Source organism: Acipenser ruthenus, chromosome 31 (genome assembly GCF_902713425.1).
Source record: "Acipenser ruthenus chromosome 31, fAciRut3.2 maternal haplotype, whole genome shotgun sequence".
NCBI classification, from domain to species: Eukaryota; Metazoa; Chordata; class Actinopteri; order Acipenseriformes; family Acipenseridae; genus Acipenser; species Acipenser ruthenus.
Genome location: NC_081219.1, coordinates 13455165 through 13461812, shown reverse-complemented (window position 1 = coordinate 13461812; position 6648 = coordinate 13455165). Strand labels below are relative to the sequence as shown.

The window sequence follows — 6648 nt, the reverse complement described above, 5'->3', positions numbered from 1 at the left end:
CCCGATTCTCGGAGATTATTTATACCGAGTCGTTATTTTAGCATGTTTGTTTTTTTTCAGATCGCAAAGTTACCAAACCAGGAAGACACATCTTGAAGTTTTAATTCCCTGGCGTGTGCGCGAGCAGTCTACCGCGGATTAGTAGTCTATTCATTTTAGAAATGCAACTAGTGGGTTTTTTTTTGGTTTTTTTTTTTCTGTGTCCAAGTCGGGGCTCCCTGTCACTCCAGGGGTGCATACAGCTCCCCCTCGCGTTCCCACCGGCCCCTTTGCCATTACGTCATTGATTTTGTGTTTTAATCTGATCTGGGGGGTCTGAGTGTGTCCTGAAAGGCGGGGGCCTCGCTAGAGATACATGTTGACACTTGGTAACTTTTAAATTGATTATTTATAAATATGCAGGAGCCCCGGGCCGGAGCCGGGTTTTGAGGATGTTTTGGTAAGCAGATTCAAAGCACTAGGAAACTCTATTCAGCTCCCCAGAAACGTGCTTTAACAAGCAACTTCAAACAGGACGCGGGACAAAGACCGCACAAAGGTGGCGTTTGTGTCCTATTGAGACTCGCGTCAGCCGGACCCGTCTGCCTGCCAGCGGCTTGGGACCCCGCGCCATTGTGCAGCTATATAGAAACACCAGAGCCGTGGATATCATTTATGGGCTGGGCATCTGTCAATTAGACCGCACTTAACATCACCGTGATCCCACTGGCTTCACGTTTCACACCAACCATAAATTACAGGGAGCAGACCCCGGGGACGCCCCGCTGGACCTCGTGATTCATGGGAATGGATTAGCGTTGAAGTTCCCTCAATACATCTCTCTCTCTCTCTCTCTCTCTCTCTCTCTCTCTCTCTCTCTCTCTCTCTCTCTCTCTCTCTCTCTCTCTCTCTCTCACTTATAGTAAAACACGGCAATATAGGTTATTGTATATAAAATAAGTTAGTGTCGGGTTCAAGGCATTGTGAAAGACCTCGAGTGGAAACGTTTGTCAAATATATATAAGGCTAGTGCATTGATAACTATATTTGGGGTAGGGCTACCAGCGAACTCGGGGGGGGGGGGGGAGGGGGGGGGGGGTCTGATTGCAAAATGATAGAACTGTTATTGATCCAGTGATGTCAAGATAGCAGATACAAAGAGAACGCGGTCTCGAGGTTAGAATGTTAGAATCACATTTGGTCTCCAAATACCCCGTGCAGGACAATGTGTAGCCTAGTGTATGCAAGAATCAAAGCGGGCTGTCTGAGTGCGCTGTTAGGCTGCAACTCAATTATGTAGGGGGCATCGATCCTTCAAAAAGCAATTAGGGAAGCCAGCGCCTTTGATGACGGATGAGAAGTGGTTTAATGGAACAGGTGCGGCTGTAGCCATGCATCGCTCCTCCCTGCGTTGAATTTGTAGTTTCAACAGGTTTGAAGATTAACACCTGACCGGAGATCACCGGAGCCGCACACCCGGTCAGGCAGACGCGTGTCTTTCTGGTGTCTGAGCTCTGGGCCTTTTATAGGGGTGAATGAATAGAAACGGTACCGGGACGAAATTACCAATGTGTAAAAATGAAAGCGCACTGGCGAGGTAACAGCGACGCCTTGCGGTCGAAACGAAACATCGTCGTGCACAAAGTGCCCTATTTAATCTCCAAACACATCGAGGAAGTTAACTTGACTTCTGTGGCGGTATATTTTTTATAGTGAATCTCAGTAGGTAATGTAATATGCTGGTACAGTAACCACCGCGCCGTTTTGGACAAATCTAACGATGCGAAACGTAAATTTAGGCACAGATATCTATGTACTAAACAATACAGACTACAAATGTAAGTCTGATAGGTATCGCACTTTTAATTCTTTGATGTCCCTCAAAATAAAAACAACCCGTGTTTAAACCTTCAGGTACTTACCAACCAGCGCTGTTCGCCTGAAACCATTTATCTCGTGGTCTCAGAAACAATTAAGAGCTTTGCAAGTTGTTTAAACAAGATATCCCAAACGATAAAGCTCCGAGGCTGCAATTGTAATTTTAAACAGCGTTATCTCTGTTTCTAATCTGAAGCTGCAGTGGGGTGTGAATGAATATAACATTCTTTCATTTCAAATAAGATGGAAGACCAAAGTATAATTCGTACCATAATATGGAAGAAAAAGTAAATTAAAAATCTCTGGGAATTAAAATTAATCCGGTACGCCAACAGGTGACCTATTAAAGAAAGGAGAGAACCTCGCAGCCATTTATAAATTCAGTTTTGTGACCGAATACCAACATGGCCCGTCTTTATATCTTCATATAACAGAGACCCCATTGCACTGTGTGTAGCACTCAAAAGGCGAGCGCTCACACGTATTCCCATCATTCTATTTTTTTTTTCAGATGGCAGTACTGCTTCATACCTGAGGGGGCAGGGTTTCACTGCGCCGGATCTATTGCTGTACACCCCACCTGTGGAGATCTGAGAGGGCTGCAGAATCCCAATACTTTGGCTCTGTCTTTGTTTTGGCAAGGAGGAGGGGAGAGAATGGAGCTACATTTCAAAGGGGATTACCTTCTATCAAATCCCATCAGATGCACCAGACAAAGGGAGCTGGTTTAACCACAAACAGCCTTATTGAGAGACTGAGGGATCAGACACCAACTGCCCCTGCTCCTCCAGTCCCACAGTGCACAGACAGTCAGATCTACACACAGACACACAGGAAGACGCAGACAGACACCCACGCAGACATACAGACACACACCCAGACACACACCCAGACATACACACGCCCCTTTATAATTCAATAGTAAAGTTCACAAGCAATCTGTTTCCCAGAATGAGTAGATTTCAGTCTTTGTTCCACTGAGATCAGCCTTTGTTGAGGAGCCTGACATTGCAAAACCAGCTCAACAGTTCAGTTGGTCTGGAGGATTAAGGCTGAGTGGATATTGTTTTGTTTCCCTATGCAAACATCCGTGCAGCTATCAACACTCCAGGCTGCGTTATTATAAAGAGATGAAACCGCTCCCCAGAGAGGAGGCCCTTCCCAATGGCTGCTGTAGGAGGCTACTCTATACAGAGAAATCATTAAAACGCAGTAGTACTCAAAACATCTTAATTCTATCTTATTAACACTGACCATTCTGCACTGCTAAACTCACACTAGAACCACAGTGCATTGATTTTAATAGGAGAGTTGAGTGCTGCCACCTGTTGGCAGGCTCCTGGATTGCCACAATATACCCCGCCCTTGAAGTGCTGTTGAGAGATTACAGGGGCACTGTCACAGGAGCCTCCTTGCTGGATACTGTATTTTAGCTGCATAACACCAGATCCCTTGCGTGCTGTATGGTGCTGATGTTTTCAAGTCATGAGTGCAAGATGTTTAGTTTTTAGAACGTTGGCACCACCTTGTGGTCAAATAATGTATATTAGCTGTAAATTACTAGTTGTTTTTTTTTTTTAAATAAAGTAGCAAAAAAAACTAAAAACAAAATAGGATTTCAAAGAGGACTGGAAAAAATGCGTGCAAACAATATAGTGTCAAAATGTTCATTCAAAACTCTGTGTTCATTGTTTTCTTCTGTGTATGTATAGCAAAAATCACAACAGTTTGGTTAACGCAAAACTTGCCGTGACATTTTGTGATCTTAACTTGACTTATTAAATTTTCATTCTAACACTACCACACAGAGATACCAGAACGTATCAGAAAGGTCACAGTTCACACAACAATGACCAGGCGATCTAAGAAATGAGTCATCGACAGGGAGTCCTCAGTATAGCCCAGTAAAGTCACAATGAAGGATGCACACCATTTAGAGTGCAATTAACAGGCAAATCTGCTGCAGTCTCTGCCTATTTCCTGCACTTTCCTTTGCCCCCCCACGTGGGTGCTTGTTATTAATTAGGCATGGGGGTAGGTGGGGGGCAGGCAGGGCTATTGTGCCCCCGTCCGGTCTGTGACAGGCCTGCAGGGGTCCCTGCAGAGGTCCCTGCTCGAGCCTGTCCCCCTTCCTCCCAACTCCACCCCTCCAGTCCAGGGGAGCAGGACCTGCAGCATGCTGCATGAGAAAGGGCCGGCAGGGAGGACACAGCTGCTCACTTCCTCAGAGCAGGGGCACCTGTCGCGGGACAGGGACTTCATCACTGCTCTTAATTGAGTGCAGCGTGACTCCGCTCTCATCTCTCCCGGCCTTTTCCTAGGTTGGGGTCACAAACTTATAAACAGAAAATAAGACCTTTTGAGACGTTTGTTTTGTTTTAGAACTGATATCAGACATAACGTCTGGGGTCAATACAACCAGAGGTATTTATCTGTGCAGCTTTGTGTGCGCACAGAAAATCAAATGTTTTCACTTTTATTATGATTCGCAGTATTATGATGTCTGGAAATGCTGCAGCTGTCTGGAGAGATGTTTATAAACAAGGCTTATATAAATCTCGACAAGGCAGAGGTTAGAAGAGGCTCGTTTTCTCTGCAACTAACAGCATCTCCGATAAAGAGGTTCACGAATGAGCGGCTGCAAGTGGTTATCAGACAAAGACATTTTATCAGCGCCTGACAGAGACAGTGAAGTGGAAGAGGACGTGTCACAAACTGAAGACCATAATTCATCCCCTTCTCTAAATATAAATGTACAATACGATGCTGGTTTCTGTGTAGTAAAATGATCATACAGCGCCATGATGCACTTAAATATATCTCTACATTTATTATAACGAGAGATAGGCAAAGAAACGCGTATTTGATCAATTCAAGAGTTGTTTCAAATTAGTTTGAAATTGCACCGGATCAATATGACCCGAACCATAACTCTGAGCATTAAAAGCTATATATCTGGGTGTAGGTTCTACACAGGAGGCACGATGGATATTGCTAAGCTGGTTACTGTCACGACAGCAGAGAGTCAACGCGGTGTGCTCCTAATTAAACCGGACGCTTCCGCTTCAGCGTGCTGGTGTCAGCAACCGAATTAAAAACGCGGAGCCTAGCATTTGAATCAACCCTTAAACAACAGAGAAGGCGTGCACTTGTGAAACAGTTTTAAACTTCTTTAATGTTGAAAGCCAGCAACTCACTTCAACATTGACAATTCTGAACGAAAACATAAGAAGCAAAGTGATGTAGATCGTTAAAATAGACGCCGCCGGGATCAGAAGTCCCTGTAGTACTGTGTGTCTCCGGCAGGGTGCGCTCTCAGTCCTGGCGCTCCATGTTAGTCACGCTTATCTTCCCTTTCTTATCAATTTCCACAGTGCTGTAAAAACATTTAAAACTACAATGCACAGTGGTCCTGAATATATTATTATTATTATTATTATTATTATTATTATTATTATTATTATTATTATTATTATTGCGTCCACAAAGTTAGTATCAGTGTTTGAAGACATTTTTATCACATCATTATTGAACTGAAGTACAGGTACTTACTTTTTTTCAGGGTAAAACTTTACATTAAGTGTCTAATTACTGTGCATTTACACAGTTCATAATACAGTAGTTACTAAGCAAATCCACGTGTACTCACAGGTTCGCTTCTTCTGGAGTTCAGCGCCTTCTGTGTTCGCGTTGGTTTCCAAGGAGACGATTTCTCGCTGTCTGCGCTCTGAAAACATCGTCACGGCGTTAACGGGTCAGAGCAGCTCAGTTATCAGTTGTAAATGTTTTCATAGATAAAATGGACACACTAAGGGCCTCTGTTGTCAAGCTCCTCCCGTAACTGCTTTGCGTATTTGTACTGTGAGCGCACCTGTGCGCGGAATTAACTGGAAACGCATTCGGTCAACACGGTGCATTGATAAGGAATGTACCATAAGCAGTAAAATATTATTTAATCACAAATCTCATGACGCAAACATATTCGCCTCAGGAGGTCTCGTTTTACCCGCTGGGGCAACGCAGTTTTCTATACCAGTGTTTGACCGACTGAATGACAAGTTCCGAAAACGTTGCTACCATTGCTCTGTACGGAACCACGGGACGGGCTGTTGGGTCACTTACCCTCTTCAGAGCTCCACGCTTCCACATCCAAAAAGGCATCCTGCGTTTCTAAAAAAATACATACAGAAATAAATACATACATACATATATACATACATACATACATACATACATCAGGGATGGGAATAAGACTCCTATTGCATAGCAGTTTCACCCATTCCAGTTTTTACTCCAAACTTGATTAGCCCTGGTGTTTAGGTAACACGCTCAGGTGTGTCTGTTTAAACTCCTAGTTAAACCAGGAATGGATCAAACTGCTATGCAGTGGGAGTCTTATTTCCATCCCTGATACATACATACATGCATACATATCATTATGAATACATCAATAGATATTTTGTTCAAAGTCCTATTTCTTGAAAAAAAAAAAAAACATATTTGATACAATTGGAATTTTCCATCGCTTAGTTAGATTCTCGGTTTCTCCGTGGTCTAGATTTCTTCGCTGGCTCACACATATCATCACAAACTCATATAAAACCTGGTCCTCGTGGTACTTCAAACCACACCGGGGAAATCAAATGACAGGGAAGCAACCTTACCTGGGCGGACAAGCGGAATCAATCTAGAAGGGGGCAAGTTGTATCTGACGGAGGGTTAACACACATCACTTAGCTGGGATGATTGCTGCTCTTACCTGCAGTGCTTTCAGGGAACAGGGACCCCGTG

General features: G+C 43.9%; 1 long non-coding RNA gene across 1 annotated transcript; it reads right to left on the bottom strand.

Annotated features, from left to right (window-relative positions):
• Nucleotides 1-5020: 5020 nt before the first annotated feature.
• Nucleotides 5021-6648, bottom strand: LOC117964698 (uncharacterized). Its single transcript, XR_004661169.2, has 4 exons — nt 6617-6648; nt 5980-6027; nt 5507-5584; nt 5021-5233 (listed from the first exon to the last, which is right to left on the bottom strand). It is a non-coding gene; the product is annotated as an uncharacterized LOC117964698 (long non-coding RNA).